The following is a 25,854-nucleotide window of genomic DNA, read 5'->3' on the forward strand; positions in this document are numbered from 1 at the left end:
ACAGCCAACAGCCTAGTTACCTAAGTCACTTAGGGATATGAACTCTTCTTGCATCTTTTTGTGTAAATACTTAAACTTTCACTGCATTAGAAAGGTGGAGATTTAGTTATCAATGGGCTGATGATAAAGGGCCTTGGCTAGGCTGCAAGACACTTATGGAAAAGCCCCTCTTCTTAATTATGTAAATCAGAGACTTGATCTATCCGTAAGATCCAACTGAATCTTGTAGTTACCAGTATATGGTTGTCCTGTGATGAAGGTCTCCCCAAAAATCCTTCCCTGATGCCAAAAAAATTTATATGCATTACCTAGAAGATGCTACATTTTGAAAACACTATTTTTTTTCTGAAAGTTTTAATGGCAAGACTCTTTATTGAAAAATTTCTAACCAGTTGTGGAAAAAGCTGGGTTTTATGTAAAGGTAACTGATGAAAAAGGGCAAGTGTTTCATGAGAGGAACTTTCTTGCAATGCATATATTTTCTTCAAATATAGCAGAAGTTACTCACTTCCAACAAAAATAGAAAACTAAAAAAACATTTTAGTAAAATTGATTCTTTTTTTCAAAATGAGATTTATGAAAAAATTTTATTTGTAATTTTTCACTCAGAAATATTTCTTTCCTTTTATTAATGAACTTTACATCTATTATTCTATTTACAAATTATCCAGGGCAATTCTTCATTCAGGACTTGTATCTAAAATGTTACTAGTTTTTTCTCATTGATGGCAATACAGTTACTTCACCACTACAGTATTTCAGTTGTGTGCTGTTGTGATAGGATGGAAATAACACTGTTTACGCAATGGTAAAAATGGAGTTATGCAGGAATAATCAACCTCCCATGAACGGAGAAAACTTGTTTGCATACAAGACAGTTTTTAAAAGGCCATGTAAAAGGAGGTTAGATTTTCTTGCAAGGAACTAATACGTAAAATCACCATGGAGTGTCCAGTGCTTGCTCTTCGTTACAGTGCAGGGCTGAGTTCCTATGCAAACACCTGACCAGTGCACTTTGGATTCCAGGACATCACGGTACCCTGCTGTTGTTTTGATGGGAAAGAAGGAATGATGAAACAAACTGGGCATTTCAGTCTCTGCTCTACCTCAACTTAAAACAGAAGATGCTGTGAGTGTTGTTCTGTTGTACACTGATCAATGTGATTGTAGCTTTGAAGCTGGCTATACATCATGCAGCACAGATATCTTTGATTAATCCCCTCCTGGTTAGTTTAAGTGATAGAAAGCCCCCTGAGGACTTAGGCTTGCTCTCCTTCTTTGCAGAGATCAGAGACAAATAGTTTCTTCCTGTGTTATTCTTGTCTTGTGTAAAGAGGATTTGTACAAGGAAGTCCCTGGTGTAAACAGTATTGAAAAATTGTTCTAAAGGATTAAAGCTTCTCTAACGATCTGACCCAGGGAGTGTGTCTTCTAGCAGCCTGCACTGATGTACCAAGATTTGGGCTTCAAGTAATGAGGTAATGCTCTAGACATAATGTTTTGAGAAGATGTGAAAGACAGAAGCCTCACCCATTGTTGTATTTATTAGAATAAATATTAGTGACAGTCCTTCCTGCTTAAAGGGAGGTAATTTTTCCCAATAAATTATACACACAAGAGCACACTAGCATAGCATCTACTTTTTGCCTCTTTCTATGCCTTAAGAATAAGAGCAGGTGAGTACTAGGGAAGGAGAGTGAGAATGAAATCCTATAGCTCCACTGAATTCTCAGACTGTTCCTGTACTGTTACTTTAAGGCTGAAAGGGATATGTTTTTTTCCTATATCAGAATGTTGTCCAATGTCACTTCTAATTAAATAAACAGAAATGCCTGTATGACTGTCATAAAAATCTCTACAGCTCACTGACCTTTCAACTTTATCCAATATGAATTTGTCTCCTTTTTAGACACTGCCAAAAATACCAACTTTTGCACCTCAAGTAGAACTTCAGTGAGAAGTTTGTGCTTAGAGGATCTTTCAAATTCATTGCCTGTCTCTTACCAAATGTGCATTTATTAGTTTTTCTCTTAGCCAAGAGCCTAAGGACAAGGTAGAACAATTCCATTTAATGGACAGAATTGTTGTATAAACATCCTGCCCATTATTTATTTTTGGAAATATAGAAGCCAATGGAGCCATTGAACTATAAGGTCACATTTGCTTAGAGCAAAATCTCTGTGTCAAGATTTCAGTCTGCCTATAGTTCTTTTCTTGCAGCAGGGAGAATACAGAGGAAAGAGAGATGTAGACTGAACTCCAGAACAACACTTGAAAGAATTCTTGTTCTTCCACAGAACAACTCAGGAAGGAGAGATAAAAGAAGTTAAACAGTTGATGCTTTTCTGTATAAATTGTGACTGGAAAAAACTACTGTTTGCAGGCATATATATGCACACTGAGTTCAAACTAAGATGGCCTAGACAAACTCAATTCTCATTTTTCAGAGCTTCCTACATCTTGACTGGGCAATTTAGATGTTCTTTATTGGTCCTTATTTGTTGATGTGTGAATGGGAAGATTCTTCTTACTTTTCATGAAAAAAAAATCTATATGTGAAATATTGATGATGATATGGATCAAAAGTGATGTAGTTTTTAAATTTACCACCCAACATCTGTCGTATAAGTCAGTGGAGGAATAGATAACATCAGTTATCTTCTGAATGGACTACCTCTTTAGTCTGGATTAGTCTGAGAGTTACAGCATGAAATACAGATACTTGGGTATACAGCTGCCCCAACTCCTGGGAGCGTGGCCTCTGGGTCACAGACCCTCTGTGCCTCTCCTGGCATCATTCACTTCCCACCTCCATGATATTGGATCTGTGCTACCCTTACCCCTTCCAACTTCTCTTTGCTCTTGCGTTGTCTCACCTCTCCACTGCCTTCTACCTCAGTTCATTGCTCAGGTGACACCACCTCTCACATGGACGTCCTATTTGAATGCAATGGAGCAAACTGATAAATTCTTAAAGCTGGCACTGAAAGAAGTAATTCCACCTTTCTACCGTCCTCATTTATCTTATTCCAGTCTAATGTCTTGCCAGACTTATAGCCTGAATCTGCCTCAAAGCAGTCCTGATCACAGTCTGCCCATGGATCATTTGAGAGTCTCCAGCACTTGCACTCATAGCCCAGGTTTTGTACCCTCATCTCACCAGTGTCCTTCCCATGGACCAGCTGTTGTTTCCTGACTCTTTTTCCAGCCCATTCACACCTCTTGACCTCCCTCTGACCACATTGTCTCCATTTGCTTCCTCTGCCCTGCTTTCACTGCTGCCTGGGTGCAAGGGTAAACGACTTGTTGCTGACCTACTGCTGCTGCTGGGCTTTCACACCAGGGTGTTCCAGGTTCCTACCCAGGCATGAGCAGCAAGATTAGTTTGCCGTAGTGAATCAGAGGTGACTGCAGTATATTTAAATGGAGAATTGTAAAAAACAAGTTCTTTGGTAGATGCAGAGGTGAAATCAACCAGACTAGACAGGATCTTCAGTTAATAAAAATCAGCACAGCTCCATTATTTTATATTTCCAAACTTCCCATCCTTGTGTATGAAATGAGAACATTGCCAACACAGCCCCCATTTCATCAGGGCACTTAGGCATTTATTAATCATCTATATTTATTCAGCAAAGTATTCAGCAGATGTTTTACTTTAATTCTCACAGAGGTCAGCGTATAAGAGCATATTTAAATGCTTACCATAATAGAATTAGGACAAAGCATCTGGGCCTAAGAAGAAAAGCAGTCTGCTGTGCAAAAAGTAAAAGAAATCTGAAGACATAAAAATATCAGATTCATTCTTGTTTTACACAACACCTGGTCATAACTGAATACCAGCATATCAGACACACCATCTAATTTTGGTGTGCTTTTGTAAATTTGGTGCCTTCTGTAAATTTATTTTCTTAGATACATTTCTTGGTCAGCTGAAATGGTCTGTATAAAGATTTCAGTTACATTCTCCCATCTGTACTTTTCTTTTTTTGCCACATTTAATGTATGATCAAGGAAGAGAAAACCAAGAACATGGAAGCACTCAGGAAAGCAATCACAGATTCTCCAGTTAATGCTGAAATAACTCCCTGAAGATGATGTGTTATGCTTCCTTTCCGTTTTTACTTGGCAATCCTCAAAAGCACGTCAGATGGGTGACCTCTCTTGTCCTATACTTGTCCTCAAACATTAATTAGTTTATGCTTTGTGACTTACTCCTGCTGACTAGTATCTCTGAAGTTAATCATGTCACTAGGGACATTTGTGTAAGCTTAGGTTCTATGTAATAGCACTAATTGTAAAAGGAGATGTAAGGTTATTTGGCTACAGAAGTGTGTTGTTTCAAGAGGTTACAGAAGAACAAGGTAAGTTTTCAGACATCACTGGTGAGAGGCACAAGTCAAATGTGAACTGGCTTCGTGCTGCTCACCAGTCCATTAACACCTCCATTTGTCTTTCATCACTTTCCTTTCCCTCACCCATGGCAATGTCAGATGGCAATGGTGTTAGTCCTTGTCGAGGGACAAGGAGTAAGGCTTTAGCACAAATTTCTGCAGAAAAGCTTAGTGCAAGGAAGAAGGAATGCAGGAGGACAGGCTGCTTGAGACAATTTTTAGAGGAATAGAGGAATATAGCTCCCTTTTTTGCATTTATCCTTTGATAGTGCCATCACCTCACCATGGGTGCGCTCTGTATCCTGCTCTTATGAAGTGAAATTATACACTGAACAGCTCCTGAAGATGAATTTTTGTACTTGGATTTTGCTTTGGAACAGAGAATTTTGGCATTTAAAATGTTGGTTTCCATTGCCCTGACCCTGAAAGGCAGTGTGAGGTCAACTTTTGGCCACAAGCTACAGTTTGGGCCAGTGAAACCAGTGGGAGTTCTTATAAAGTTAACACTGGTCATTCCAGCAGTAAAGCATGATGTTTGTCCCTGCTATATGGCTCTGAAGTGATCTTCGGTTAGGACAGTGGTGCAAATACAGATGAACTGAGAAGCAGTTTGAAATTTTACCTATGGCACTCATTGCATTCTTTCACTTTGTGGTTACACCAGGAAGCTGAGAAACAAAAACACTAGAAAGCAAAAGTATTAACCACTGGCTGGAAAAGAGGAATGGCATGAAATATTACCAAGTGCCCAGTGGATTTTAAATTAGAAAGGGTGACCTTTCCAGTTAAGCAAAGGGGAAAAAAATTAACTAATGTAGAAGCTGGAATTGTGTCTAAAATTAGTGGATGATTCTCTCAGATTTCAGATAGGCTAGGCTAGGCTAGGCTAGGCTAGGCTAGGCTAGGACAGGACAGGATGTCTGCATTTTATAAGTTATATAATATGCCACTGGAAGCATGAAAGCACCAGAAAATATTCCCTGACTATGAAACTGATCACCAAGGAAGATAAAGGTACATGCTGAAACCAGAATAATTCTGACCCTCGTAGCACACCTCCTGCAGTACGTGTGGATAACTGAACAGGTGTTTCAGTAGCTAACACTCCCCACGAATGACAGCATAAAGATTTATGCCAATGTCAATCATTTCTCCTGATGCTACAGCATTCCTCCTGATGCTAGATCTTAAGCGCAAAAGAGATAACCTCACTTATGGTGCCCTATCAAGTACAAGAAACCAAAATGTCTTCATTCGCAAAATGCTGGTGGCATAATCCAAGCCCAGCAGAGACCCACTCGCAGTACTGCAGCCAGAGACAGGCTGCAAGACTGAAATGTTCTTCAAAGTTTCAATCATCCAATGTGTGAAATGACAGCATTTCATCCGTATGTTCTCATTGCACACATTTTAAAGGGACAGTTAAGCAATTTAAATCAGGGACGGTACTGATCACATAATTATACCTAAATATTTTCTGAATATGTGCAGTGAAAATGTAATTTCTGTCTAGGAGACTGGTTGGCTTAGCACTTCCTCCAGCAAGCTTGTTTGAATTCAGAGCAGACTGAATTTCTTGGAAACTGTCATGCTTCAATATGCTGTTATTTAGTCTAAGTCTAAACATCAAAAACTTCATTCCAGTATGGTCCAAAACTACCATCACAACTAGGAGTTGTACATGCACTTTTTGTCAGTGTTAACAAGGAGAGAAAGGATTTCCCAGCCTACTCATGATACAGAGGTCATGCAAATTAAGTTCCTCAAGCAGGATGCTTTGAGAAACCCAGCACTACCACTCTCCTGCTGCATGAATTTAGTAGACAGAAGATTCATGATAAGATGACAGCCGATCTGCTAGCCAACATTAAAGTCATTATTTGGTTTTCTGTCTATTTTAAAAATAATTTCCTTTAAGTCAGTAATTTTGTCACTATCTATATAGAATCAAGTCAAATGATGGGTTTGAGTTAACAGACAGGGTACTACATGAAGGTTTTTTCTGTGAATCAGATAAAAGTGTTACATACTCTTTTCCAGGATCTCCCTAAGTAGTTCTAGCAAAATAAAGAATTATTTTTGCATCTGCTTGGAAGGACTTTCTAGTATTTTACACATTTGTTCCTTAGTTTGACTTATAAAATTTTCTCTGTAGAAAATTGTTATTTTCTGGATTCGGCTTTCCTGTTGCTTTGGTTTTTTGTTTTGTTTATTTTCCTGTCAGTGGTGAAAGTTCATCCCTTCCACTTCTATTCTCTTTAGAGTGTATAACCTCTGCGTGCAGGCATCTGCAGTAGCCATCTGGTTGGAGGGAAAGTGATAATGGTCACAGATTAGCAGGGCAGTACTCTTCTTACCATAAAGACATACTTCTTTGACTCTAAAGTTCTAGCTCTAAAGATCTGGAACAATCAGGAATGTACATTAGATGTAAGTAATGAAACCAATTGATTATCTTGTTTAAATGTCTTGGAATCAAAAATTTCTAATTCTCTTTTTCTTTCCCCCCTTCAGTCTGAATTCTAAGTATCTTACTCGTCTGGACAAGTAAACAGTGTATTGGAAGAGGTTTGTTTAATACAGTCCTCTTTACATGAAGCGTAAGACTATGAGAATGACAATGGTGAGATCAAAGTTCCACATAGGCCCGCACACTGTATTAGGGTCTAAGTTGTTTTCATCATAAAGATGCAAGAATTCAGTCCCTTCAATATTTTTTGCATGAAAACAGATAGCCCTGAATCTTTCTAGAAACACCTCAAACTGAGATACTATAAATGTTTCCAGAGGAAATACACGTGGGGCTTGTGTCTCTGCTGCACATTGCTTGTGTTTTGGGTTTGTGTAGTGGGGTTTCATAGTAGGGGAGGGGCTGCAGGGCCGGCTCCCGTGAGAAGCTGCTCGAAGCTTCCCCGGCCCCAAGTCGCACCCGCCTCTGGCCCAGGCCGAGCCCATCAGCCACGGTAGCAGCACCTCTGGGAGAACACATTTAAGAAGGGGAACCTGCAGTGAGCAGGGGGATTGGAATGTGAAAGGAACCCCTCTGCAGGTACCGAGGTCAGTCAAGAAGGAGGGGGAGAAGGAGCGGGGGAGGAGGGGATGCCCCTGCAGCCCGTGGTGAGACGGCAGGCTGTCCCCCCTGCAGTCCATGGAGGTCCATGGGGGAGCAGATGCCCACCTGCAGCCCGGGGAGAGAGGAGCCCACGCCGGAGCAGGGGGATGCCCCCCAAGATGGCCGTGACTCCATGGGAAAGCCTGCACTGGAGCAGTCTGTGCCTGAAGGACTGCGGCCCATGGAAGGGACCCACACTGGAGCAGTTTGTGAAGAACTGCAGCCCATGGGAAGGACTCATGTTGGAGAAGTTCGTGGAGGACTGTCTCCTGTGGGAGACACCCCACAGTGGAGGAGGGGACGAGTAAGGAGTCCTTCCCCTGAGGAGGAAGGAGCGGCAGAGACAACGTGTGATGAACTGACCCCAACCCCCATTCCCCGTCCCCCTGCGCTGCTGGGGGGTAGCAAGAGAAAATTGGGAGTGGAGTTGAGCCTGGGAAAAGCGATGGATGGGGGGGAGGTGTTTTAAGATTTGGTTTTACTTCTCATTATCCTTCTCTGATTTGATTGGTAACAAATTAAATAGATTTTGGTTTTTTTCCCCCAATTGAGTCTGGTTTTTTGCCCGTGACCATAACTGGTGAGTGATACCTCCCTGCCCGTGTTTGGTTGTTATCCTTAGTTATTTTACACTGTAAAGCTCTATCTTGTGATCCCTACCCAATTCTGGATCTGGATTTTCTTGTTGTATTATATAGTCATTAAAACCCATGCAAAGAGAATGGGAAGAATAACCATGCAGAATGCATTCCACAGGCAAGGCAGTGCAGAGTCTGGTCCATGAGACTATCATCATGAAAGTCAAAATGGAGACCTGTTGAAATAGCCTGTTTGATCTATCCTTTGTTAACACCAGTTTTTTGTTTTCCTGGTTATTTAATAAACACTCATTCAACGCAAGAGTCATAACCTGAAATTGTTACCTTAAAACATAGTCCGTGAGTGAGATCTGGCTCACAAACTATTTTTTCTAGTCCCTGGAAATGCTGTATAGTCAGTTGACTGAGTACACTAATGCTGAGGGTATATAAAATGTTGCACAGGAGTGCAGGTTGCATATAGACAGACCCAGGTCAGGGCTGGCTGGGTTTATTAGACCACATGCAACACAGCGCAAATATGGATTTACCTGATCCTGCCCAGATCGGCTGACTCAGGAAAAAAGCATACTAAGTTTAGCCCTGGGCAAGTATTGGAAGCTGAGACCTTTAATTCCTGTTTGCTCATTCCTCTTCTCTTTCTTTATTAAAATGATACTCTATTATAAGTATATGGGTAGTGCAAAACAATTCTATTATTCCTACTGTAGGTAATAACATTTAGAAATGGTGCAAGGCCAAAGCATTCATTTAGCAATTCTTAGCAAACTTTTTGAACATGATCATTTGAAGGTGAACTGGAACATAAGGTTTATAGTTGTGAAACCACCAATAGATGAAATAAAGAAACCTTAGAAGTTTGAAATTCATTGCCAGGATGTGATTGCTCATGCCATCAAATAGGAAATGTTTGGGGGGTGTTGCTGGTTGTGGGGTTTTTCAGCAATGTTGTCCTGACATCATCCTGCTATCTTTATCAAAAGCTGCCACATCCTCACTGGACTTGGCCAAACCCACGTGCATAAAACAGAATGAAGATGAGCTGGGCAAGCAGCACCATATTTGATCCTTGTACTTGACCCTCATACTTGATCCTCAGCCCAATTTTCAAGCTCCCAAGTTATGTCAGCTTCCTTCTATATGACAGCACATATGTTTCTAGTCATCAACATTGTATTAGAAGCAGTGCATTTAAAGCTAGGAGCTACATAGATGGCAAAAATGTAAGAGACAAGCTTCATTGGTGCAGTCTTCATATTGTAGTCCAGGCAGGTGTTGCACATAACTGTCCAAATATTAACAACTGCATCTATGTAAATATCTATTAATTTCTTTGGTATCCATGGAAATACAAACCTTCCTAAGCCTGCTCAGATAGAGCTCACTGAAGGAATGAACTCAGTTTTCCTACGAATCCACAAACTTGGTTCTGACGTAGTCCATGGGATGTTAAGGCATATTCTTAATACATATACTCTACTTGGGCAGTGTATTTAGTCTGTCCTTGGTTTTTTTTCATTCAGTTCTCCACACTTGATCCTCCAAAACCGGAACTCAGTAACCTTTCACCAAATTGTGTGTGAGAAGGAAAAGCTAATGGGAGAATCTCTGATGTCCTGGAAATGGAAAACACTCAGACAGGCAGAAATAGGGTTTTGAGCTGGGTTTTATCTTATTCAACTTCAGCTGTGTAAAGGTTAAGCTTCTCCATTATCTCTGGTAAGAACTGGCAGTGGACAACTATCCTAAGACAAATATGCCTGAAGGTTTCTCTCTCTCTCTCTCTCTCTCTCTCTCGACTATTGGGGAAGCCTGTGAACAGCCTTGGCCCAGACACCAAATTTTTTTATGTCTAAAGCTTGGAGAAATTAATTCTATCCATGGCCATCATAATAACTGTCACAATAATCTTTAGTTATCATAATAAGTCCTTCAGCACAGGAAAGATCACAGTGGATCAGTTTTGCTGCATTTGATTAATCGTCCTTTCTTCAGTGTTGTACCCTATCTAGAGCACTGAGTAATCTCTAGAAATGTAAATCAATGTAAAACTTCAAATGAACTGCTGTATTAAAAGAAACCCTAGCCTTTCAAATTCCTTATGCTTTATATGAGATACGATACTCATCCCTTTGAAAAGCAAAGTGCTTCTGCAAGGGCACTGTACTGATTCAAATAGAAATGTCCAGAAAAAAGAGAGGCACTAGGTAACTAAAGGAGTTGAATAGAAAATTAGACTTAAAATATTCATGCTACTAATAACATGAGTTCTCCATTTGCAAGTAAGCCCGACCTACAAATATCTTTCATAAAACATCATTCATAGTAGTGTAATAACAAAGTAATTCCCACCTTAAGCGAGAGGAGTAACACTCCCTAGGAGCATTAGAGCTGTTTCATCTGTGTGTTTTCTGGATTTTGAATTTGAATGAAAAATTGCATTTACTCTTCCTATCGGAATAAGGAAGGCAGGAAGGCAGGAATGGTCTGTGTCTTCTTGAATAAGTACTTGCTCCTGATAAAAAAAGAAGAGTGTGTTATAGATCAAGAAACTTGAAGAACAGCAATGCTGGCACTTCTAAATATTTGTGTTAGACCATGAAATCCTTTGGAAGAATTATGGTGTGGAAACCTGTGGATTTGCCATAGAACAGTTTAGCTACCAGCAACATCCTTTTACAGCTCCCCATGCATTTATTGCTATGTCAGGAAGGCAGAGGTCAGGAAAGACAATATGAAGTGTATTGCTAACAGTTTACTCTCTCAGAAAACAGTGACACATTGGAGGCCAAATCTTATTTCCTTCACACACATTGGTCCTGAATCAACAATGTACTTCAGCAAATTCCTAGCTTTAAGTGGTTAATACCTGCCCTAGGATATATGCATCCCCAGGTTGAGTCATGAGAAAAATGTCCTGTCATGAGCCTATTAACATACATGATCTTACTGTGTCCTCTAGTTTCCTTAGGAGACAGGGAGCAGCTCCACACTCCAACAAGGTCTGAAATTTAGATGGTCAGAGGACCTGCACAGTGGAACATACTGACCATACCTGTCACACAGGATAGAGACACCCAGTTTGAGCTGGGAGGATGCAAACAGGGTTACAGTTAGTGATAAGCTTGAAGAACGTGCAAAATTGTGGCCACTTGATCCTGTCCCTCACAAGAAGCATCAACTTCTGAGCGATTATACTTATGAAAATGCTGATGAGACTTGTGCTTTTTTACATATAATATAGCTTAATCTAAATTGAAGAGATTCTAAAGGACCTATCTTATTTCCTACTGACTCCAGTAGAATTGGTCCATGTGTTATGACAGCAAAAAAAGTCTTTAAAAAGACAATCACCTTGAGGCAAAGGCTGCTACTAAGCCTTTATCCCCATTTACAGGATTTATTAAAATAATATAAAAAGGAAATAATAGGAACCATCATTTTAGCAAGGTGACCTTCAGAAAGGACATTTCAAAAAAGAAACTGCAGTTCTTTACACATAATACATAATGCATACAGTCCACAGCCATGTAACTCTGAACAGACTGCACTTAGAGCTTTCAGCATGTTGGTGAAAAGAGTAGGTATGTTAATTGCATAATTGCAGCTTTATATAATGGTATTTATGTTAGATGAATTTATAATTTACTATTGCAGTATGTTGTAACGGATTAATATCCACTTATCAGTCTATGAACAGCCCTGTATCCATTACACTGAAACTCACTTAAAGGTAGAATAATCACACTAATAGAATAAATGTACTGCTCACAGGATAGTCCTTTTATTTAAAAGAACATCTGAGGCATCAGCAAAGACAGAAGGTCCTTAAAAGGGGCATCTGTCTGGTATTAGCCTACAAGATGTATCTGGAGACATTCTAGGCTTCTACTGAAAGTCAAATTTTAGCATAATCTTCATCAATAAGGAAAAAACAGATAATATAACAACTTGGTCCTTTGCATTGCTGAGTATCAGGGGTAACTCCTTGCAGTTTCACAGTCCATATGAATAATAAAGAGTGTGAATAGTCAATTAAGTTGATAATAATATAGGGCATCAATACATTTACACCAAGCCAATGTATAAACCACTGTCTAACGAATGCCTGATAGGAATACCTGAACTTAATTAACTCTTATCCTGTTCTAAATGGGAGTTTTTAGCACCATTCATCTAGATTATCTTTACTGGTGGCAAATTGTCAGTTATCAACACTTACCTCTCCTTCTAACAAAGCTTAAAATGTAAGCAAGAGTACTGAAGCAGAATACCAGGATGAAGTACCTTAAATTTATTATAAAAAAAAGTAATAACTAGTGTATAGAGTTACTGGATTATTAATGGTTTTACCTAAACCAGAAAAGCTCACAATTTTCAAAAGCAGAATTGCACACTGCATCACCACAGAAACCATGGTGGCATGCCATGGTTTGGGCCACCACTCTGCCTCAATGGCACACTGTTACAGGCATGTGACCACATTGGTGTCACGTATTAGGGAGATATATATGCTGCACACATCTTTTTTGTGGTTCATTTAGAAGAGACAATTTCAGCACTTTGAATATCCCAGCAATAAATCCCACAACGTTTGCCTCAGTCTGGCCTCTCCATATAGGCTTACAACATCATGCAAACACTGTGTGGAACTAATGGCTGAGATCTGTATCTGAGGTAGTTGTGTCTTTTCCTATTATAGTGAATGGGTAGAAATAAGCACTGCTAGGGTGCAATTCATCTTATCCTAAAATAAACATCTAAAATAGGTCACATGTATAACACCCCAAAATTGCCTTTTATCTCCATTGACAAGAAAGATAGCCTAAGGTGAGATCAAGAATACACATTGCAGGCATTTTTATTTATATTGAAACTAACTGAAACTTAGATGAGAGATTTCCAAACACTGTTGATATTTCATGTCCTGCTCTCTTTGGCTACATCTACGCATTTTTTAGTCAAGACAGCAAAGAAGCAGCAATCCACATCCCAAGTACTCTGAACAAGCTCACAGCTATACTGCTGAAGGTTAGGGGCCGTGAGAAGTACAAGTCACATGTATAATGCGTAAAGGTCACACCAAGCATCAACAGGATAATCAGAAGACCATTAACAGTGTATTTAGGATCTAGCCCCCAGCCCATTTCTGGTCTGTGTGGGGGATTTATTACTGCAATGACTATTTGGTTTACATCAGAGCAGGGCACAGGTAAGAACAAGTGTTACATTTCTATATATATTTCTGTATATAGAATCATAAAATGGTTTGGGAAGGAAGGGACCTTAAAGATCATCTAGTTCCAAACCCCCTGCCATGGGCAGGGATACCTTCCACTAGACCAGGTTGCTCAAAGCCCCATCCAACCTGGCCTTGAACACTTCCAGGGATGGGCCATCCACAATGTCTCTGGGCAACCTCTTCCAGTGCCTCACCACTCTCATACCGAAGAATTTCTTCCTTACATCTAATCTAAATCTACCCTCTTTCAGTTTTAAGCCATGACCCCTTGTCCTGTGACTACATGCTCTTGTAAAAAAGCTTTCTTGTAGTCCCCCTTTAGGTACTGGAAGGCTGCTACAAGGTCCCATGGAGCCTTCTCTTCTGCAGGCTGAACAACCCCAACTCTCTCAGCCTGTCTTCATAGGAGAGGTGCTCCAGCCCTCTGATCATCTTCATGGCCCTCCTCTGGGCTTGCTCCAACAGGTCCATGCCTTTCTTATGTTGGAAGGACCAGAGCAGTACTCCAGGTGAGGTCTCACAAGAGCAGAGTAGAGGGACAGACTCACCTCCCTCGACCTGCTGTTCATGCATCTTTTGATGCAGCCCAGTATACAGTTGGCTTTCTGGGCTGCGAGTCCACATTGTTGGGTCACGTTGAGCTTCTCATCAACCAACACCCTGAAGTTTTTCTCCTCAGGGCTGCTCTCAATCCACTCATCACCCAGCCTGTATTTGTGCTTGGGATTGCCCCGACCCATCTGCAGTCTTGTTGAACTTCACAAGGTTCACACAGGCCCACCTCTCAAGCCTGTCAAGGTCCCTCTGGATGGCATACCTTCCTTCCAGCATCTCAACTGCACCACAGAGCTTGGTGTCATTGGCAGACTTGGTGAGGGTGCACTCAATCCCACTGTCCATGTCACTGACAAAGATGTGAAACAGTGCTGGTCCCAATACCGACCCCTGAGGAATGCCACTCATCACTGGTCTCCACTCGGACATAGAGCTGTTGACCGCTACTCTTTGAGTGCAACCATTCAGCCAATTCCTTATCCACTGAGTGGTCCATCCATCAAATCCATGTCTCCCCAATTTAGAGACAAGGATGTCATGCGGGACAGTGTCAAATGCTTTGCACAAGTCCAGGTAGATGATGTCAGTTGCTCTTCCCTTGTCCGCCAGTGCTGTAACCCCATTGTAGAAGGCCACCAAATTTGTCAGGCATGATTTGCCTTTAGTGAAGCCATGTTGGCTGTCACCAATCACCTCCTTATTTTCCATGGGCCTTAGCATAGCTTCCAGGAGGATCTGCTCCATGATCTTGCTGGGCACAGAGGTGAGACTGACTGGCCTGTAGTTCCCTGGCTCTTCCTTTTTTCCCTTTTAAAAAATGGGTGTTATGTTTCCTTTTTTCCAGTCAGTGGGAACTTCCCCGGACTGCCATGACTTCTCAAACATGATGAGTAGTGGCTTAGCCACTTCATCAGCCAGTTCCCTCAGGACCCGCGGATACATCTCATCAGGTCCCGTGGACTTGTGCACCTTCCTTAGATGGTCTCACACCTGATCTTCTCCTCCCATGGGCGGTTCTTCATTCTCCGAGTCCTTGCCTTTGCCTTCTGTGACTTGGGCAGTGTGGCTGGAGCACTTGCCGGTGAAGACTGAGGCAAAAAACTGGTTGAGTACCGTGGCCTTCTCCCTGTCCCAGTAACCAGGTCTCCTGTTTCCTTCCAGAGAAGGTCCACATTTTCCCTGGTCGTCCTTTTATCACCAACGTACATATAGAAGCTTTTCTTGTTGCCCTTGACGTCCCTGACCAGATTTAATTCTATCATCAGAGACTTTAGCTTTCCTAACCTGATCCCTGGCTGCTCGGACAATTTCTCTGTATTCCCCCCAGGCTACCTGTCCTTGCTTCCACCCTCTCTAGGCTTCCTTTTGGGGGTTGAGTTTGTCCAGGAGCTCCTTGTTCATCCATGCAGGCGTCCTGGTGGTTTTGCCTGACTTCCTCTTTGTTGGGATGCATCACTCCTGAGCTTGGAGGAGGTGATCCCTGAATATTAACCAGCTTTCTTGGGCCCATCTTCCCTCCAGGGCTTTATCCCATGGTACTCCACCAAGCAGATCCATGAAGAGGCCAAAGTCTGCTCTCCTGAAGTCCAGGGTAGCGAGCTTGCTGTGCACCCTCCTCGCTGCCCTAAGGATCTTGAACTCCCCCATTTCATGGTCACTGCAGCCCAGGCTGCCCTTGAGCTTCATGTTCCTCACCAGGCCCTCCTTGCTGGTGAGAACAAGGTCCAGCACAGCACCTCTCCTCATTGGCTCCTCCACCACTTGGAGACAGAACTTGTCATCAACGCATTCCAGGAACCTCCTGGACTGTTTATGCCCTGCTGTGTTGTCCCTCCAACAGATATCAGGGTAATTGAAGTCCTCCATGATGACCAGGGCTTGTGAACATGAGTGAGGCTGCTCCTTCTCCCGTCTTTAGAGGGCCTCATCTGCTCAGTCTTCCTGGTCAGGTGGCCTGTAGCAGACCCCCACTATAATGTCACCTGTCCCTGCCCTCCCTTTAATCCTGACCCATAAGCTCTCGGTCAGCTTCTCATCCATCCCTAGAGCAGAGCTCCATGCACTCCAGCTGGTCATTGACACAGAGGGCAACAGCTCCTCCTCATCTCCCCTGCCTGTCCTTCCTAAAGAGCCTGTATCCTTCCATTGCAACACTCCATCCATAGAAGCCATCCCACCGCATCTCCATGATGCCAATGGGATCATAGCCCTGCAGGCGTGTGCATGTCTCTAGCTCCTCTTGTTTATTCCCCATGCTACGTGTATTTGCATAGAGGCATTTAAGTTGGGCCCCCTATGAAGCTGGAGTGGCTGGAATTCCTTTGCGCTGCTCTTCAGGTGCTCTCCTGCTGACCTGTGATCCCTCTCCAGGCTCTGGGCATCTGTTGCTGGCACTGGCATCAAACTCGTAGGAGTGGGATGGATTGAGGTTCCCCTTCCCTGGCATATATAAGATATTTCTATAACTTAGAAAACAAGGCTTTGATCTTACCTCAGTGATATACTAGCAGCAAATGTAGACACTATAAACAATAACACTGTCGCTATCTAAAGATGCCCTAAGCAAGATAAAGACTTGTCACACATCAGTGGTATTGCCTGCTGATGTCGCTTTTGTTTGCCGCAAGAGGTAAAATCTTCTGTATCCAGATGTGTCAAGGCAGTGGTTTATTGATCAGTATATGACTTTCTGTTTCATGAACATGTATTGTGAGACACTGTGTGTGTGACAATCACTCTGTTTTTCCTTATATATATATACTCTTGAGACAGGCACCATCTACTGATTTTGACAACACATGTATGGTTTTATGAACATCCATTCTTAGTAACAGCAGTGAAGTAGAGACCACATCTCCTGGAAATTTGTGCATATAAATGGAAACATTTTTTAATTTACTTTAGGTTGTACTTCTGTTCTGATGTGTAGTCCCGGGATGTAGCACCTGAGAAAAAACAACCCTGTTAACATAAGGCATCACATTCTGATATCTATAGGATCCTGATTATCTCCACTGAAAACATACTGGTTGTCTTCATGATGCATCAAAATATATCATCTGTGCAGAATGCATAAGTAAAATTGTTCAGAGTAACTTGAGTAGACCAGATATTAGACTTAGTCACACAAAGTTATTTCCACATCTAATTTCTATTATTAAGTAAAATTGCAGCAGCAGTTAAAAGTTCAGATATACCTAGGTAGGAAGCTAAGAGGAAAAAATAATAATGAAAAGGAAATACACTTTCGAACTGCAAAAGACACAAAGCACTCATCAAGAAAATAGTGACTGAATGAGAGTTGTGGTAGCTAAAAGCCCTCTGCCAGAGTACCTAATGGCAATTTATACAGGCAAATAAAATTCCTGTATGCACACAGAGGTGTCAAATGCAAATGTAAATGTGAAGAAATTATTCAAACAGTGCAATGTGACCACAAGCAAAACACTTCTGTATCTGGCCACTGTATTTTAAAAGTAAAGTGACATAAATGAGGACTGAGAAGAGGACAAACAGAACAACAGAGAGATTTAAAAATTCCTTTGGCAGCTCAAAAACATTAGAGAAATTGCTACGTAAGCTTTTAAGAGAGGGAAAACTGAACGGAGAGTAAGAAAAAACAAGTCTGCAAGAAATTAGAGTGAGTGGATACTGCAGTCATACAAGCAACTAAAGTAAAACCTACAGTATTAAACTGGTCTGAAGTTTTCTTTTTTTTTTTTAAGTAGAAAGAACTTTACTCCTTCCACACCTGCCTTCTACTCCAGCTCCTGCATACACAGAACTGTTCTTAGCAAAGGCAAATATCCAGAGATTCAAAAAAAAAAAACCCACAACAAAGACTTTGTCCATATAATTCAAAGTTAGGTTAGACAACTGAAGTTAAGCCATTCCTATTTACATGACTGGCAGCTCCACAGAGAGCAGTAGACCATACTTGATAGCCATGGGGTAGCATGCTCATAGCATGTGTCCACAGCACATGTCCATAGCACATGCCCTAAACAAGACTGAAACTTGCACCTCAGGTTGACAGCAAAATACTTTAAACGCTCTACCGGCATGTGCCCACAGTGGGGCAAAATGTGCTGATAACCTACCAAAAGGCCAAAGTACATGAATACACACCACTGGTGACAGGCAGGCAATGCCTGGGCGTAGGTCAAGTTCCACAGGAGCCTAAGTGAAGTGTTACCTTATGAGCTGAGACCAAGTGACTTCTTACAGTGGTCTTTAATACCTATTTTGTGCTTAAAAATGAGTTATTTTGTGGTCTTTCTCTCCTTTTAGTCCTACATCAGATGCATGTATTCTTTCTAAAGCATCACATATCTCAACTAGGATAAATGGATAAATTTACCTGAAGTAGGGTAAATTAAATGGGTAAGTGCTGCCTGTGAGCTATTACCAAGGAAAGTTAGGATTTACAATGTAGAATTTACTTCAGAGGTGATGGTAGGTTGATAACAGAGGACAAATTCCAGCTTCTTTATGCTCAGGGACTGAAAGATTAAGTAATTTCCTTTGGATTAGGATCCAAAGAGTTTCTCAGGGCCCAAAGATTAGAGATATGGAGGGGGCAGGGAACAAACAAAAGAACAGAAGAAAATAATAACTGCATAACCACTGTTAATATTTATTTCTTAAAAGTCAAAACATTGCAGTGTTTCCCTAAATTAAGAATTCTTTTTGAAAAAAATGTATGTCCCCATTCCTTATTTTAAAGCCAAGTTTCAGAAGCTCATCTTATTGTAACGTTATTGTGTTGTATTAAGAAGCACGTTCATGACTAGGCCAATCTCAAGTCTTTAAAGCTTTTACAGTCAAAATCAAATTTTTAAACACTGTTTACAAAGCATAAAAAAAACCATCAAGGATCATGTATTCTAGAAAAATCATGCAGTGTGGTCCAGCTGCATTTCCTTAATAGAGATGAAGAGAAGGCAGGACGATAACCAGCCCAGAATGCGTCCTACCTTCCCTACTAGCTCGTTTCTCTGAATTCATGCAGACAGGCAGGCATATCCAAAGGACCATATATCCCACCTGAAGATAGGCATGTAAGATTTGGGGGCTGAATTGCTCTTCTGCCTCTCACAGGGAAAGCTAATTTGGACTAGCCAGTGAACTTTTAGATGACTAATTAAGTGAGAAGACCGTATGTATGGTATACACATTCTACCAATACGGCAGCAAATAGAGGCAGTTAGTGATTCCGGGGCTAATTCATAATTTGTTAATGAAGGTGTAGGAAAAGATGTAAAGCCTTCATTTTTCCTGTTACTAACAAGCAATAAAAAAATTACATTAGGTTTTAGCAGTAAAAGATAATGAAACTACAGGAGGCAAGTGAGTACTTGGCTTACTAGCAAATGCCAAGTAAATGCTAAACAGAGCTCGTGTGGATCCTAGAGGGAGTGTGGAAGAGGCAGGATTATACCTAAACCTTCATATTGTGCTGAAATCCATAGTGTGCACTGATTCTCAACTTGCAGACCAGAAACCCAAGCAAATGAAGAGCGACTATTTTAATGTATTCTTCAAATTTGAGGTTATAATGCAAGACCTCCCAGAACAGTTAGAAGAATAAACTTAGAATTAAGGACACATTTTTTTACGGGTTTACTCAGCATTTAGTTATGTAGATTGAGGGGAAAAATATAAGTGGAAGTAGTGCGAAGAACATATTGTTTCTTTCAGATAAGAAGTGTTTTATGAATTTCTATGAAGTGTAGGAAAATGCATAATGAAAAATTATGCCATCAATAATGTAAAATGGAAGGAGAGAAATGGAACAAGTTAGGCCTGCAGCATTTTATTTATGTAAAAGAGCTCTTCTATAACCTTGTCCTGATAAACAAAAAAAATATGTTTAAAACATTTTTTTAATAAAACTTTCTGGTTTTACTCTACTGGTGAAATAAGATAGACAGTAATTAGTAAAAGATACAGAGTACAGCATCATGCCTTTAAAAGCAACATATATGAAAGATTTACTTTGACAGTGTTTAAGTCTAGGGAGCAGAAATGAAAAAAAACGCACAACTTATTGCTCATTCCATTATAATACTTCCTATCGGTAGAAACACAGTAGGAGGCATTTACCCTTACTTATTTCTGGAGGTAATGCTGTTTGCACAGGTGACATAACAATTTTTATGCTCAAAGGCACACTCATCAGTGATACAAAGAATTGTCTTAGTACTATGTATGAACCTGCCTGTAAAAATTGTACTAGGTAAATGTGCAGGAAAAAAAGAAAGGGCTAGAGTAAAAATATGACACGGTCGACATTTCCAGAATGAATATATTCTGTTGTAGTTATTAGGAAATTCAGTTTTAGCCTTGCCCCTACCCGAATATGCTACATTCGCCTGTGAGATGGGAGGCAGTCCCCATGTGTCAAAGCTGTTGTCCTCAGAGTGGGATCAGTTGAAAGGAAGGACATAAACTGATCCAATGTCATCAGCACAGAAGGAATGAACAGAGCTCTGCCAGCTTGTAATAGCAGAGGATCAAATTAGAGGGAACTCAATTATCTGCCGTGGCTCAATTTGTGCAATGGCAAGTTACAATAAAATTAATATGAAGAAATATAGGCAGAAGTGTTCAGAGGAGACAAGAGTTTTTACAAGGTAAAAAAAAGTGTTGGTCTTCACAAGTTCTTAGGACTGTTTTAAGAGGACTATATGCTAAAGGATGCACTGGAGTTATTCATAATATAGTAAAACTAATGTTAAATGTAGGATCTGGCAGCAAAGACTGGATCTTTCTTGACTTTTCTTGAAGTTGACTTAAGAAAATGTCAATAGTTCAGATCTCTGTAGTTATTTATATATTGCACTTTGAACATTACTTTCTGTCTGCAGGAGCAGGGAGTGAGGCAGCCCATGCTCTAGATAGGCCTCCAGAGATCAGTGGAAATGGCTGGAAGCCGTAGGAGTGTGTAAAATGTGTTTTGTGCCTGATTTTTTGCTTCCTGTATAACATGTGAGTGATCTCTGTGAGCTTAGGAAGATGTTTTGTGCACTGCAGTATTGCTAGGCTAAGGTCAGGGGTTATGTCTAATGCTGCTAATGAGCTCTCTGCATTGGAGACCCTCGTGGGGGACAAAAGGGATTTTTAAGTTCAGTGGAGCACCACTTTATGAATGCAACCTCTTCAGAAATAAATAGACTAGATTTAAGGTGTTGCCTCAAAAAAAGATAGATGAATGGGAAGGTGCCCCTGTATTAACTGGATTGCTATGAGTTTAGATAAAGGATGAAAACGTTGTTGCTTGAAACTGTGACAGTGCTATTAAAAATGGTCAGTCTGGGTGCAATCTCCAGCTAAGTGCCTGAGGACAAAAAAAACTGCATCACCATTCTGATGCTAGTGTTTAATGTGAAATTATATCTTTGGCTGGAAAAGAGCTCTTTGTCTGACACAGAGCATGGAGCTTTTGTTTATGGTGTTTATTAGGGCTTACCAGGAAAGGTGTCTAATGTAGGGTGATAAGAGCATTACTAATTTTCTTTGACAAATGTCCCTCAGATATTTTCCATTGTGAATTGTACATTAAACTGCAATTTCTTTCATGAATTTCCTTTTCTTACAGCTATGCAATACTGATTCCACACCTATCATACGGCAATTCTAATGCTCACACACAATGAAGTAGTATAAAGAGTGCAAAGAAAACAAGATTATAATAAATAAACATAAAGCTAAATATTTTTGCAGTTATGCTTCTTCAAACAAGCCATAGCAATATGAAGCCTGAAGTAATTCAAAAACACATACTTAATCCAGATACGTTAAAAGAAACTATTGAGTTTTCTTACCTGTATAATTTTTGGTTTGCCTTGATTCTAAGATCTATCAGTATTACAGATACTGCATTCAGCTAAACTAAAGCTGAAGGACTTGCTTTTCTGCATAAGAGGTGAGACCAGTGTAGGCTTCTGTCCTTTTACTCCTGGCAGCAATTTCCTGAATAGTATGAAAGACGGACGAGTAAGTACTGAGATGAGATACTATGGTTAGAGAAATTATTTCCTGTCATTCTCAGCAAGAACATAAGAAAGTGTTTTGTTGAAAACAGCTATAATAAAATATCAATTTCATGAGCATTTCTAGCTGAGATAATTAGTTTAACAGGAGATCTCTAAAACCTGAAAAACTCTCTAGTTTTCATCAATATAAAAAAAACATTTGAGGTGAACACAACCAAATCCTGGAACTCTTATAGGCAAAATAAATGAAAATGAAAAGCCTTGGGAACATGGGGTAACAGTTCTTTTTCAATTTTCATCAGAAAAAAATGTTGAAATAGATTATTTTTTTTACTCGGACAAAAGAAAGCTATCTATCTGAACTTGGTGTGAGGAGCTGTGGGATCTTTCACAGTGATCCCCTTCACCCAGCTTGCCAACTTTTAAAACCTTGAGGAGATCATATAACTGGATATGAAGTTCTATGTCTGTACAATGTTCTCCCTGAGGACCAACAGCTTTCCCATGTAAGTGCTGGTTTTAGCCACCATTTTCATTACTTCGGACAGAGAGGCTAAGTGTAAGACAGTAGCACCATGCACCCCTTAGCATCCAGCCCTTATCCCCAGAGCACGACTCTCCATGACTAGGTTTTGTTTAACAGTACAAGTTCTTTGCATTGAAGGTCTTCATTGTGGTGTCCAGTGCTGCAGGATATTTTAAGAAAAAGCAAGTCCATTCAACTCCTTATGAGCATAAACTATCATCTAAGGCATGCTTAACAGTAACCGCAGTAACTGTCCTGTAGCAGGAAACAGTACATGTGGATGACATTTAGCGTGCCTGTGAGGGAGGTATTACTTGTGTTGTAAAGCTAGGCAATGAAAATGCCCCACTTTGTTATGTGTCATGAAGGTAAAGGTCTTTTCCACTGCTCCAGAAAGTTGAGGCACCAAAATGGTCCCAGGGCCTCGCAAAGCTGTGCTTTTTCTCTTTGAAGGCAAAGGGACCTCTTCTTTCTCTTACCAGCCCTGCTACTGTCAATGGGCAAGAGACTCCCAGCGGTTTATGCTGCTGGCGTGGCTGAAAAACTGTCTTGGGCTCGTGTTTCCTGGAAATAACACCAAGTCCAGATCCAAATCCTTTTTGTACCAGCACAGTAAAGGAAGTGAGCTTCCAAGGATTCAGGACAGTGTAAGGGAGTCTTTGCATTGGAAAATGTGCTGAGGTAGAGTAGTCCTTGGTAATTAAAGCCAGACAAACTGACACCAAGGGAAAGAAAAGGGAATCATCTGCCGTGACTCTGTATTCATTCCTGCCTAAGCATTTGTCATCTCTCACCGTCTGTGAGTCTGGGTTTTTTTTTCCATCAGACTGAGGCATTTTTGTACAATTTGAGTAGATTTTTCACTTAGGGATTCAGTACCTTTTAGCAATCAATACAGTAGCCCACATACTCTTGAGCACTTAATCCCTGCATGGTTTTCATGTACCCCATAACTTCTTTGATTTTTTGGCATTTCTTTTCAATATCTTTTAATTTTGATGGCAAGAGACAAGATGATTGTTTGAGCTGGAAGAGAAAGTTTCAGTATGTGTCTTCTCTGCTGTTCTAATATAAGTATAAAGGTCATCTTCACTCATGACAGCTCATAATGTTGCTCTCTTGCCTTTTGTTACCTATAATGCAGGAAGTGTATTGGGAATACCAAAATACTGAGTGCAGAGCACTGAACAGTCATCCAAGAAACACCGTTTTCAGGAAATTCCAAAATTAGAGAGATTTGAATGAGCAAGTGCTGGAAAGCTCCAATCATTATTATAGTCACCCTGTCAATCACTGATCTCCCAGTATAAATATAATGTAAAGCTGAAGGAGGGATGAGAGAAAACTAGGTTGCAGAGGAGGAGCCAGAATGCAAAGAAAATAAAACTGGGAACATAAGATGATAAATAGAAAGGGAAGAAAAACATCATGTTTATACAAAAAGAGTTAAAGGAAGGTCAGATTAACTCTGAGATTTATGAGCACTAATACAAAAAAAAAGAGGGTTATTAAAGTGCTTATATATAAATGGAAAGAGCTTCGCAGCAAAGATAAGAGAGTTGATGGCATACACATATTTGGAACTTGTAATATTGTGGGAATAGCCTAAGTGGGCTAGAAAATAACAAGAATGGGGAGATTACTGTGAAAGGAGATAGAGTTTTGAGAAGACAGAGAGGGAGGGAAATTGGGGAGGTGTAGTGGAAGGGTTCAACAGTATTGAAAAGGGTAATTCAGGAATGATATAGAGATGTTTAAAAGATAACTTATTGTGGGCATATTCCAATACTCAGTGCAGCGGATGGGTGAATTTCAAAATTAGTGTGCAAATTGCAAACAAATAAAGTGATGTAGATACTTAGGAAAGAGTAGTAGGTGTACCAGTACAATTTAAGTCTACACATAAAAGAAGATGCCAGAAGGACATTTATGCATTTCTACTTGTTCTAGCTATTAGGTATTTTATACAGTAGTAATGAGCATACTCAGCTGTATGTCCGTAAGAATTTTACTCCTTAAGGGTCTAAAGTTGACTGATTGAATGCCTCAGTTCCCATAGACCTCCATAGGAATGGAGGGCACTTAACATTTGAAAGGTCCTTCATTTGCAAAATCAGTCAGTCAGTTGGGAAAAAAGGGCACAGACAGATAGCACAGGATTCCTTATCTTCAGAGGAGGCACTGTAAGTAAAGTGAAGCTTCTTTAGAGAATTTGGAGGGTTACAGATGAGGCAAAACAAACATGTACTACTCAGAAGGAAAAAATAAGTGTTCTTCACTTGATGGTTGACTTTTCTGAAATATGAATATTCATAGCAGTCATCTTAAAAATGAATGTAATGGAGAACTTACGGGAGGAGAGCAGGATGAGCACTTGGAGATGCTGGCTAATCAAAGCCAACAGTGTGAGGCTCCTCTGCCTGCCAGCCCCCTCCTCCATGTGGAGGAGTCACGCTTTGGAGGGACAGTGTCATCTCTTGTCAGGCTCCCTGCGGTAAGCAGCACATCACTTGTTCAAGCTTTTGAAATCAAGATTATGTTGATCTATGGTAGGTGGATTGACTACTTACTGCTCCTATATGCAGCCTGCAGGAGCTTCTTTTGCACATGGCTACTTTACATATGAATCTTTATTTATAAGCTGGTATAGATCTGGGAAGGAGAACCTATAGAAAGGAGACAAAGCCTTGTCTTAAATGTAAATGCCTGCTGCAAATTGCTTTACTAACTTTACCATGATGGTTGCTACTTTAGAAATAAGAAAATGACCACAAGAATGACCACAATCACACCAAACCCCAGCTAGCCTTGTACGCTGTTTCTGACAGGGTTTTCTTAGGAAAAAAGCAGAAAGAGCTGACAAGTGTGCAATGAAATTCCTACAAGAAGCCCCCCCATTCCACCTATCACCAGCTCACAAAGTTGTGCTAACAAAGGAATTGGGTTTTTGTTTAATGGATTTTTTTCTTTCTTGAATTTGTCTCACAACTTCTTTAACCCATTTTTGCCTTTAGCAACAAAGACAAACCGGATCCTGAGCTGCATCTGCAGGGGCATTAATAGCAGAGATAGAGTTGTGATCATCCCAATCTACTCAGCATTGTCAGGCCACACCTGGAGTACTGTGTTCAGTTCTAGTCCCCAGAAGTCAAGAAAGACATGGACAGTGTCCTGGTTTCAGCTGGGATAGAGTTAATTGTCTTCCTAGTAGCTGATACAGTGCTATGTTTTGAGTTCAGTTTGAGAAGAACGTTGATAACACACTAATGTTTTCAGTTGTTGCTACGTAATGTTTAGTCTAAAGTCAAGGATTTTTTAGCTTCCCATGCCCAGCCAGCAAGAAGGCTGGAGGGGCACAAGAAGTTGGCACAGGACACAGCCAGGGCAGCGCATCATTTCTATATTCCAATCCTTTTATCATTACTGCTG

This window comes from Harpia harpyja, chromosome 1 (assembly GCF_026419915.1).
Source record: "Harpia harpyja isolate bHarHar1 chromosome 1, bHarHar1 primary haplotype, whole genome shotgun sequence".
NCBI lineage: Eukaryota > Metazoa > Chordata > Aves > Accipitriformes > Accipitridae > Harpia > Harpia harpyja.